Source organism: Rattus rattus, chromosome X, assembly GCF_011064425.1.
Source record: "Rattus rattus isolate New Zealand chromosome X, Rrattus_CSIRO_v1, whole genome shotgun sequence".
NCBI classification, from domain to species: Eukaryota; Metazoa; Chordata; class Mammalia; order Rodentia; family Muridae; genus Rattus; species Rattus rattus.
The window spans coordinates 116,764,241-116,776,973 of NC_046172.1; positions in this window are offsets into that span (position 1 = coordinate 116,764,241).

Consider the following 12,733-nt stretch of genomic DNA (forward strand, 5'->3'; position numbering starts at 1 on the left):
TTAGATGACTGGGTAAAGGGAGGGACTTGGACAAAGCCTAGGAGTTGTAGTTTGAACCCATGCTGGAGGTAAGGGGCGGGGGAGTAAAAGACCCTCTTTAAGCTAAGATTCTCCTTTAAAGGATTTAGAAGCCGTTAGGATAATTTGTTTGGTCGTTTGGATGGATTTTCTTTCGTGCTTCAAAGATGGTCATTCGAAAGGAAAAGAGAATTGAGCAACAGTTGTAGAAAAACAGATGTTTAGGCAGGCTACACACAAAACGCTGTGTGAACTACAATCAATCAATCCTGCCAGTGGCTAAGACCAAAACATTTCAGTAGCAGCAAACTTCTTTCCTGGCCAGAGTTGCTCAAATTCCTTTAGATTAGTCCCTCTTCCTGATCACTGTTTACGTGTCGTTTATGTGTTGTATTCAGCGTGTAGCTACTTAAAAAGGAAGCTATCGCGGAAACAGTTAACCTAAGCTGTCCTTTTGTAAGGACAGGCTTTTTTGGGCTTTGAAACACTGGCCAGCCTGTGATACTTGAACCACCACTGTTGGGTCTGTGCAGCATTTATCCATGGGTGGTATTTATTCTGCTTCAACTCAGGTTTATTGAACGTCCACAAAAGTGCCAGGCACCCTAGTAGACTCGTTTAATCTGAGACATGTAGTGTCGATGGTACTGAAACAATTTTCAGTAGAGGGAAGTTGTCAACTCTGGCTCCATGTAAGTACTCAGTAACTGGTCAACTACACTTGGCTTTCCACTTCTTATGACTCGATTTTAAAATTTGTACCTCAGGCTAGTCCTGAACTCTTCAACATATCCTACAAGCATGTGCTACTCCAATTGCTGTGACATTAGTTTTAATAGAGACTATGAGGCAAGGTTGCAGCACAGGAGTACAATGTTTGCTCAGTTCATGTGAGGCGCTGAATTTGATTCTCCAGCAATCCTGATGGCACAGCCCAATGATGATGATGAGACAGTATTTCTAACAATGCGCTGTACACAAGTTGGAATCTTGAGCTTCGATGACTACAATTTTAATACAACATGAAGATCGCATACGTATCTGCAAATGTTTTTATATTGTTTGAGATATTCTATGTATATGTTCTATGTGATATATTATATATATATAATATATATAATGTTTTCTGAGAAATAAGATTTCAGAAGTGAATCCATGACAGTTAATGAACCACAAACAAAAAAGGTGATGCTAGTCAAAACAGCATGGCAGCACTTACTCGTGGTTTAGAAATTCAGGTTTCATGGGCAAGGAACAAGGTGTAAAAAGAGGGACTCTGGGTTAGGGGGAATGGTGTGAACAAGAGTGAACCGAAGACCTCTCTATGCGTGCTGCAGGCCAGCATATGGAAGTACAGAGAATGACTCGGGAGTTAAGAATGGAAAGACTCCTAAAGCCCCCGTTTCCATCTGTTTTAAATAGTTGTGACAAAGGGGCTGGAGACGTTGCTCATTGGACAGGAGTACTTACTGCTCTTGCAGAACACATTGAGTTTGGTTCCTAGAACTCACTTAGAAGGAGCGGAACTTCCTGCAAGTCCAGGTCCAGGAGATTCAACACCTTCCTCTGGCTTCTGTGGGCACTATGCACAAAAGCATGCATATAAATAAAAATAAAAATAAATCATTAAATATTACTGAAGGAAGGTCATATCTACATGGGCTAAGGGGCTAAATAAAAGTTTATGACCAGTGGATGCCTGTGTGGTATTTTTTTTGTATTGCTTTGTAGTAAATTATCACAAATTCAGCAGCTTAGCACATACTTAAATGTTATCTCATGGTCTGATTAACTGGATTCCTGCTCTGTCTCACAAAAAGCTGTGGTCAGGGTATTGGCCCGGCCACATTTTTCATCTGGGAGCTCAACTGGGAATGAATCAGCTCTGTAAAGCTCAGGAAGGCTGCTGGCAAAATTCGTCTCATTATGACTAGTGTGTGTAAGGGCTGAGGGCCACCCACAGATCTGCTTGCTGCTAATGTTCCCTGCCACACAGGCCCCTCCATCACCTGTTCGAGATGCAGCTGTTTCTTTAGGGCCGGCAGAGAAAGCTCTCTCTCCAATCTGCTGACACAGAGCCTTATATAATGTAACATAATCATGACAGTGACACCCATTACCTTTGTAATATTCTGTTGACTAGAAGCAAGTCACAGGTCCCAGCCATACTTAAAGGAAAGAGATTATACAGCACAGGTACAGATCCTGGAGCCCAAATGAGAAGTCTGTACAACTTTGGGGAGGGAAGAAACCAGTTTTGCCTAATTTATAATTTTCATTAAAGTCTATGATGATGATGATGATGATGATGATGATGATGATGATGATGATGATGATGATGTTATCTAGCCAAATAACTGCATTGGGCTGATTTATTATCTTTTGTTTGAACAGTACTGCTCAGGAGGATTTTGTTTTATTAACACGTTCTTTATTTGTTTGTATATAAGGCTGTTCAGCCGTAATGTTCGCTAGGCGTTTTAAGATGACTTTTAAAAATCTTCTTTGGAGGCTGGAGAGATGACTTGGTGCTAAGAGCCTCCACTGCTCTTGCAGAGGACCTGAGTTCAGGCTTCTAACCACCTGGAAGTCCAGCTCCAGGGGATCTGATGCCCGCACTCATGCACCCACAGGCAGAAATGCACACACACACACACAATCCGGGGGCGGGGAGGGGGAGTCTTAAAAGAGCTCTGATACTTTTCTTCCAACTTTGCTTATGCCTTACTTTTATAATCAGGAAAGAATCTCTCTTTCAAACAATACATGCTGAGTCTTACAAAAAGCCCCCAAAGGTGAATGCTGCTGGGAGTTTTCAAGAGTGACTTGCCAGCATTAACAAAGCACAAACGGCTTCAGTTGCACAATTCTCTAACAGTTGAGGACATGCAGGTCCCACCGGGTAAGACTCCCCCCCTGGCAGGCAAACGCCTTATAACGGATTCGTTTTCCTTCAAACAAGCCATGTTATTTATTCTTTTTGGCATAAGCTCGAGTGTAACCGTGGTGATATAAACTTAAAATCTGAAAAATGTCCACATCTCATTATAAAATGCAAAAGTGACAATATAAAAAAGTAGCAACTTAGTAGACTTCTATACTTACTCAGATTAAGCCAAAACCCCAACTGTCCTCCTCCATATGAGCTCTATTATAGTAAACTGTTATATATCAACACTAAACCGCAAAGGTCTTTCTGCATGTTTCTCTGCTACAGACCATTACCCCTGTGCTGGAGTTTAAGTGCCTTAGATTGACTTATCCTTCCTACTGGAGTGTAAACAACTTTGTGAAAGCACTCAAAACCTATGACCGATGCCTGGTACAGAGTACTTGCTCAATAAATGTTTGTTGAAAGAAATTATCAAATTCATCGTGGTTTTCATTCTTTCCTTGTCTTCTCAAGTGCTTGGGTATTGTGTCACCTATCTTTTCCTAGGGCTATCCAGCCCTGTGTCATTGTCCCCTCCCCACTAAGGGTAGTAGGTCCTGCTCCCTGTCCTTGTAGATCCAAGACCTTTTGGATCTGGGCCCCAGTAGGCCTCTCCAGACCAAACCCTTGAAAAGTCACCTTGGCAGCCTGCTTTATGTTGCTTACAAAGTTGTTACTTTGAAGGGTCTGTAGCACACTGCTTGTCTCCATCACTCAAATCTTTCCTACTATCCCTCAATCTTAATTTCGTTTTCATTGCTGGACTTCTGGCAAGTAAGGGGATCTTTTTCACTGTGTCTCTATGACCTGAATTGCCTGTCCAGTCTTTCCTGTCTTCTGGTCTTTGAACTTGTGAGCTCTTGAGAATCGTCTCCTCTGTGCTCATATTGCCATCCATTATCTACTTTTGATTCACTGATGGGCCTTTTGTATAAAAGGCAATGGAGGAATTATAACTATAAGAGCATGTTTATTTGAGTTATTATTCCAACCTTTCAAGAAGCCAACATGTGACTTTGGGCATGTTATCTGACTTCTCTCTGTTCCAAATTCATCATCTGCATAATGCTAATAACCATAGCACCTCATATGATTAAGATTATATGAATTAATATTTATAAAGGTTTTATAGATGGGTATAATGGCTCAGGTCTGTAATCCCAGATACTTGGGAGTCTGAAGCAGATGACCACAAGTACAAGACCTTTTAGGTCTATAAAAAGAGTTTAAAGCCTTCCTGGGTAACTTGATGGGAGGTTTTTCCAAAAGTAAGTAAACACAAAATGGGCCAGCAATATAGTTCAGTGATCAAGAACTATATCATGCACAAGGCACTGGGATCAGTCATCAGTACTGGAAAAATAATAAAAAGATTGTGCTATGTACAGATTCAATAATAACAGGACTAGAAATAGCCCGTGAACTTACAAAGCTTATATTCCAGTGGAAAATGAGTTAAAGGGGAAGCAGTGTTATCATAAGTACAATGAGAGAAGAAGTACAGAATGTTCTGGAAGCACTGAGGAGGAGCCTATGTTGTGGAAGTGGAAGTGGGGAACAGGGATTTCCTGAAGGATCTGACTTTGAAGCTTTCAATGGCATGAACGCAGAATGTGAACAAGACAGTTGGAACAGAGGGCAGGGAGCAGGGCAGAGGAGGGAAAGGGTAATATTCAGGGAGAATACAGAAGAGGAAAAGGATGGAGAGAGAGATTGCAGCAGAGACCTCTGAAAACACGACCATTCTGTACCACTACAGTGTAGGGGAGCAGGAAGGGCAGAGATGAGCTCGAAATGAACTTGGAAGAAATGAGGAGGACCCAGGTAAAGTGAGGCCTCGCTGGCCCTGTTAGGAGCTGACTGCTGTCCTGGAGGCATGAGAGAAAGAACTACTGAAGAATGATCTGTGGGTTGTACTTTGATAATATCCTTCGACTTGCAGTTTGAGGAATGATCTCTGTGAGAGCACAAGTGGAATATAGATTTGGACAAGCTACTTCTGTAATGTTGGCACAATGAATTTGTGACTAAGGATTGAGAAGAAATGTGGGGGTGCTAGGCACACTGGAATAGGAGAATATGACGTTTTAATTTTGGACAGAATATGGGTGTGAGCAAAAACTTGTAATGGAGGACAGTCAGATAATAGGAAAAAGAAAAGGGTCTAACATGGGGGATAAGGCAATAATTGCATAAGAGGCATAAGAGGAAGATTCACTGAACAAATATTTATTTAGCAGCATCTTTGTGCCCAGCATTGGGGTATTTATTTATTATTTATTTATTTATCCACTTGTTTTATGTGAATGAGTATTTTGCATGCACGTCTTCTGTCTGCACCGTGTGAGTGTGAGTGCCTGGTGCCAAGGTGACAAGGAGAGGGCATTGGGTCATATGGATGCTGAGAACCGTCACCAGGTCTTCTGAAAGAGCGGGGAACAGTCTCAACCACTGAGTCATCTCTCCAGGGTTCCTCCTCTGCATTGTTTTACAAGGGAGATACCCGTCAGCAGATAAGACGGGTCAAAATCCCTGTCTTTGGGTCTAAAACAAGAAAATATCTAGTATATTGGATGGCAACAAAAGTATAGAAAAAAATGAGTAAGGTAGAGAGGGCCAGTCTGTGAGGGGACAAGGTGAATTTGAATCATGTGTTGGCCGTTTAAGTAGAAATAATCTGGGAACAAGTCTAAAACTAAGCTTCAGACAACGACTAAGCTGCCCAGAGAGATCAAACTGATGGCAAGAGCTTCATTCCCTGAGCATAAGAAAGACAAAGTGCTTGCTCTGTGCATTTTTATCTCAGTGTCAGAGTCCTGTGAGATAAGGCCTGTTCTTCCTCTGAGGTAAAGGTGAGGAGACTTGAGGCCCCTAAGCTGATTAGCTGCCTCCCTCAGAACCCAAGCTTCCCTGCTTCTTAATAACAGCAATAGGACAAAGAGCTGAGAGAAGTTCACACAAAGCTCAACAGGGAAGCCCAGGACAGCCAAAGCTGTAGCAGGATTGGGATTCGAAAGAGGAGGGCACACGCTACCTGGCTCCAGGTGGCACCGTACAATAGGACAGTGTGGGAGCCAGGGTTTTTGTAATTTACCTATAGATCTAATTGTGCTCTTAGGACCCTCTTCTGAAACAAGAGGGTTGAGGATGAGGATGGGGAACCCAGAAATTTAGAGTAAAATCCAAGCATCTGCTGATCAAGGGCATTTAAGATAGCCCACGACAAGGCCTAGCACAATCCTTTTTTAGCTGTTCCCTTCTGCCTGGGGCCCAGGCATGGTAAGCTGTATGGACATTTATAGACCTGATTGCTCTGAGATGTGGCATAGGCTAAAAATAAAATCGCTGGTGATGAAACTTGGCCCAGTGCAGACCCGACACAGGCTTCCCAGCGGGTTCTGTCATTTGGGTTACTTCCTGTCACAAGTAGGGTGTGAGCCTCTGGGCAAAATCCTTGAAATCTCCATCTTTCCTCTTCCTTCTTTCTATGATATTCTCCTTCTAGCTACTGCCCTGAGGAGCTAGCATGTCTTCTGTGGGAGGCAAAAGAATCCACACTCTGTGGTGGTGCCACTGGAGTGCACCTGACACACAGTCTATGCACCACAATGGGGAGGCCTGTGACAAACATCTTTTTCTGCTTCCAGAAACCCAGAACTTCCTTTCTGCTCTTTCTTTCCCCACGTGCACAAGGCTATCAAATCCTGCCAGATGTTTGCCTTTTAGATCTTTTTCAAATCCATCCCCTTTCTGTTCTCCAGCTCTTGTGCTTTAGTCAGCTTCTGTTGTAGGACATTTCCTGGGGAGATATGAAGAAAAAGACTTCTCGCCCCAGATAAGATTCTGACAACAGACCAGAGACGTGATCCCACCCAAGTCTCAGAGAACCAGTGTGTTTATCTGGGCACTTACAGATGTATGAGTGAAGAGTTACTTAAAGGACCCTGAGACACCGAAAAAGTCACTCCAGCATGGGTAACCACCCACGAAAGCTGCATCCCTACAGTGTCCAGTGTTGGCTAGCAACATCCTCTGGCATAAAACACGCCCTTCTAGGGAGAGCAGGGAGACAGAAAAGAGACTGGTGAAGCTCAGAAACCACAAATTTTTCAGATCCACAACCCCCCACCACCACCACTACCACAGCAAGTTTTACAAGTAGCAAGGATTGCTGGGAGAGGAACCTTTGCAATCCTCTGCTTTCTGAGCAGCTGATCCGTGCCAGCTGAACTGCCTGCAAGTCATGCAGGGAAGGCTAAGAATATCTCTCACACTGGGGTGGGCTTTTTTGGTGATGCAGCTGCCTTTGTGTCACCATACTCCTGGAAGGAGCCCTAATGAATTTATTGGTTCACTATGCCAGATGTAGGTGGAGTGTTTCCTTTGGTCCCCTGTCAGGGGTGAATGCACATGTGTTCACTTCTCCCTGAAAAAGACATACACAATAGCTTTGCATTGTTGGGAGAAGATAAAGAAAAAAATTAATTGCAAGAGGAAACATTAATTTGCTTAATGGTTACAGAAGTGTCAATGTGCAGTGACTTAGTCCACTTGGTTTGAAGCCTGTGGAGGCAGTACATGATGGTGGAGGGCATGGCAAAGGAGAGGCTCAACTCATGTTGGGCAGGAAGGGGCAGGGATGGGGGGAGAGGAAAGAATTCTTATAACTAAATCCTTCCCCTAAGGCTAGATAAGCTATGAATTCATATATGAATTAATTCATTCACGATGTGACCAACTTCTAAAGACCTCACTTCCAAACACTGCTATTAGCCCATGTCATAACATGAACTTTAAATGTATTAAATGAATTCCTTCAATTTTCTCCCTTGTCACTTGGAGATGGAAGTGCTCTTGGCAGCAGGGTTTGGGTCTTAATATGACCACACAGGGACACAGGAAGTCACTTTCTTGGTGTTTGGTTTGTCAGCTATTTGTTTAGGCCTGCTCTTTTTGGCGTTTGCTACATGCTTGGGGTAAAAAGACAGACAGGACATGTTTCCTGTCTTGCTGAGCTACTACTGCACTGCAGAAGGCTCAGCAGATTACTTCCCATATGCTCAGGGAGGATGGGAGGGATGTTGGGAGGGATGCTGACACACATACTGGTGGGGGGGGTGCATATAAAGGCAGGACTTGCCTGACTAGTTTCAGTTAAAGCCTCTGAAAGAAGCAGCATGGGAACTTGGCCTGAGTCAAGAAGAGTTAAATGGACAAAAATAGATGAACATCTTCCAGGACATGGAAACAGGAGTAAGAGTCAGGGCCTGGAGGCCTCAAAACCGTGGCCCTTCCTTTCTTAGCCATCACCCCACAGCTACTACAAATGTGACCGGAGTCCCCTTCTCTGAAGAACAGCTTGGTTGGAGATCACTCAGCATTGCTACATCAGCAGCTTACCACAGCCCCTCGCTTCCTGGTGTTACTCTGCCTCACTTGGAGATGCGGGCTGAAACCCACGTTCTTACTCAGCTCTGGCCCTGCCCTGCTCTGCTCCCTTTACTTCCTTCTTCCAGAAGGCTTTTCTGTAATAAAATCATAAAAACCCCGATCCCTAACTTGGATACTTCTTGTAGAGTAGCTGACTTGGAGAGCATGTCTAATAAATTTCTGCACACTTAACATACGACGAAATGAAGGTGAATCAAAGACTAGATAGAAGATTAAATCCAGGAATGGGAGAAAGTCAGACTATAGAAACACTGGTACTGCATGACTTTAATCCTAGCACTCAGGAAGGTAGAGGCAGGTGGATCTCTGAGTTCAAGGCCAGCCTGGTCTACAGAGTGAGTTCCAGAGCAGCCAGGGCTACACAGAGAAACTCTGTCTAGAAAAACAAAGCAAAAGAAACAAACAAACAAAAACCAAGAAAGAAAAGAAAAGGGAAAAGAGAAAGAAAGAAACCCTGGCCCTAGATGTTCCTTAATCAATGGATAAACCATGTGGATACACTTTTACACAATGGAGTTTTATTAAGATGTTTAAAAAATGACCACATGAAATTTGAGGTAAATGGATGCAACTAGAAAAAATAAATCATCCTGAGTGAGGTAACCCAGACCCACAAAGACAAATGGTGTGTACTCACTTATAAGAAGATAGTAGCCATTAGGTAAATGATAATCAAGCTACAGTCCATGGACCCAGAGACCTTGGGTAAAGAGGCGTGCACTAGGGGTGTGCGCAAGGAGCTTCCTAGAAGGGGAAATTGAATAGATTTTGGGTGGACTAGGGGTGGATGGGAATGGGGGTGGGACGGATCTGGTAGAGGAGGTGAGGGGAGAGAATTCAGGGAGAAATGGCTGTAAATGGAGGGCATTTGGAGGGGGTGCTGTAGAAACCTAGTACAGTGGAAACTTCCTAGAACCTATGAAGGTGACCTTAGTGAAGCCTCCTAGTAATGGAGGATACCAAGTCAGAACTGGGCAAGCACACAAGGCTTTCAGGGGAGGGACTAGGTTGCTTTCAGTTGAGTTATTGGCCAAAGGGGTTGCGTGGAGATCTTTAAACTACCCAGTTTGATTCTATGGCAGGGGGTCATTCTCTACTTGACAGTGGGGCCTCATTGCCCAGGATAGCACTCACACAGCTCATTGGACTGGGGCAATCAATGGTGGTGGGAGAACTTGTGAGAGTGGCCAACAGTGTTTGGTTTAACTTGAGACTCCTGCAATGAGAGAGCACCCATGTTGTACATTGCCTGGATGGCCTGCAATTGGAGTCAGGATAGCCCAGAGACCTAGGGTGGGTATAAGCAAATGCAACTGGGGAAAAAATGGAAATTATTCCTAACGATATTCGGCTTCATTCACAGATTGGTGCCTTGTCTAGTCATCATCAAAGAGGCCTCCCCTGTCAGCAGATGGAGGTGAGTGCTGAGACACACAACCAGATTATTCAGAGAGAGAGAGAGAGAGAGAGAGAGAGAGAGAGAGAGAGAGAGAGAGAGAGGGTCTAAATCAGAAAACAGAAGTCTCTATTAGGTCTCTCCCCTCAGAGCTGGGAGAGCCCTGTGGAAGAGAAGAAAAAATTGTAAGACTCAAAGGAATGAAGGGCTCCAGGAGGGCTCCCTTAATCAATTAAGCAGGGTTCACATGGGTTCACAGAGACTAAAGCAGCAAGCCCTGTGCTTGCATGGGTCTGCATCAGGTCCTCTGTGTAATGTTACAGTTGTTAGCTTGGTGGTTTTGTGGTACTCCAACAGTGGGAGTAGGATGTGTGTGTCTGACTCTTCTGACTGCACTTGGGGACTCTTTTCTTCCTATTGGGTCACCTTGTCCAACTTAGGAGAGCTTTGCCTTGTCTTTTGTTTTGTCATGTTTGGTTGTAGTCTCTTGAAGGCCTGCTTTTTTTTTTTTTTTTTGGAAGGGAAACAGAAGGGGAGTGGATCTGGGGTAGAGAGGAGGTAGGAGGGAGGGAACTGGGAGGAGTAGAGGTAGGAGAAACGGTGGTGGAGATGTTTTGTATGAGAGAAAAATCTATTATATATATATTCTCAATATATATATTCTCGACATATATATTCTCGACATATATATTCTCGATATATATTCTCAATATATATTGTTGATATATATATTCTCGATATATATATTCTCAATACATATATTCTCAATATATATTCTCAATATATATATATTCTCAATATATATATTTTCTCAATATATATATATCCTTAATATATATATTGTGTGTGTGAGAGAGGGGAGAGAGAGAGAGAGAGAGAGAGAATGATGATATGAAGGACAAAGGAAGAACCCTGGCTCCGTTGGTCATGCTTTCTGTTCACTAAACTGTTGGTCTGATCCACAACATCCCATCTGTGCATGAATACATATGCCTGTAACCCCAGCTTTCAGGACATGGAGACAGAAAGATCTGTCTTGGCCACATAGTGAGTTTGAGGCCGGCCTGAGTTATGTGAGACCCTGTCTCAACTCACCCCACACATGAAGATAAGCCTAGCTAGGTGATGGTGGTGCACGCCTTTAATCCCAATACTCCAGAGGCAGAGGCAGATGAAAGTCTGTGCGTTCGGGGCCAGCCTGGTCTACATAGTGAGTTCCAGAACAGCCAGGGCTACATAAAAGATGTAGATCTACATAAAAGATCCTGTCTTGAAACTAACGAAAGAAAGAAAGAAAGAAAGAAAGAAAGAAAGAAAGAAAGAAGGAAAGGAAGAAAGAAAGAAAGAAAGAAAGAAAGAAAGAAAGAAAGAAAGAAAGGAAGAAAGAAAGGAAGGAAGGAAGAAAAGTTTCCTATTTAAAAACAATCTCGCTCCTCAAAAGTCTACAGCATCCATTTTAAAGGCTAGAGCATCCATTTTGAAACCACACCCCACACTCTTCCTGATGTAGCCTCCTGTTCTGTGTCATTATCCTAGGACTGTAAGAGTCTTACATCAGAGCAGCTGTGGTTGCTCACAAATGATCCTCTAGATCAGACCTGCTGACATCCCCTTATAGAAGAACAGGATGGGAAGAGTCATTAGACCCTTGGCTGAGACTCCAGCCTCATGTTCCTACCCTTCCCTCCCAGCCATACCTAACTCTGCACAGGCTGTTCCTGGTCAGGAGGTGGAGTGCAAACATTTAACCGAAAGGAAAGCGCCATCTACATGGCCATGGAAAAATTGCCACCTGTGATTGGATGAGACTCAGTGTGGCTGTTCAGGAGGTCATCAATGCTCTATAAGTAAATTCAGAAAACATGGTGCTTTATCAAAATAAGTCTTGAAGGAAGCGTTAATTTGGCCTCTCCCAAAGGTGAATAGATAGGTGTTTGTGTACATTTTCTCTGAGAGAAGTTAATGCGAAACTAGTCATCCTTGACTCTGGAGCCTCTACTACTTCAACTGACTCACCCACTGTGGTGGCCATTCCTGGTGGTCAACTTGACTGTATCTGGAATGAACTACAATCCAGAATTGGAAGGCTCACCTGTGATCCAGACCTTGAGGCTGGGAGATAAATGTTTCTGACCTGGATCTTGGCACGGAGATCTTGAGGCATAGTGGCTATGACTCCTTGGAGACTAAGGCAAGGAGATATCTAAGTTCAAGGTCAGACTGGGACAAAACAAGTCCCAGACCCAGGCCTAGTGGTATACACCTTTAATCTGGGCCACGCCTTCTGCTGGAGACCTACATAAGGACATTGGAAGAAGGAAGATTTGCTCTTCTTTGTCTGCGTGCATTTACCTGCCAACACATCTGTTGGAATCTACCAGTCTTGTGGGACTGAGCAACTACTGGATCCTTGGACTTCCATTTACAGCTGCCCATTGTTGGGGAGTTGGACTACAGACTCTAGTAAGTCATCGTAACAAACTCCCTTACTATGTAGAATATCAATAAGTTCTGTGACTCTAGAGAACCCTGAGTAAGACACCCATTTCAGTTAAATCCTTGGCAGTGTTGTACAGAACTTCCTGAAAATTGAAAGAAACCCTTCCAGAAGGAGGCTCATAAAGGCTCAGAAATTAAATACATAAATCTCAGGGGGGTTCCTGAAACTTACAAGATTTACACCTTACCCAAAACTCTCCTTTTGATGTTTTTGTATCAATGTTCATCATGGCCCCAGTATTTGCATCTCTCTTCCCATATTTAAGTTCAAACAAGTTTCCTTTAATTTTTTTTAAGTTTTGCAAAGCTAATAGGCAAAGTTGTTACATCCTTGTTTTAGTTTGTATTTATTTAATTAGTGTAGCCAAACAGCTTACATAAATTTATGGGCCAGTTGTATTTAATTTCCTATCAATTAATTCATATCCTTTATCCAC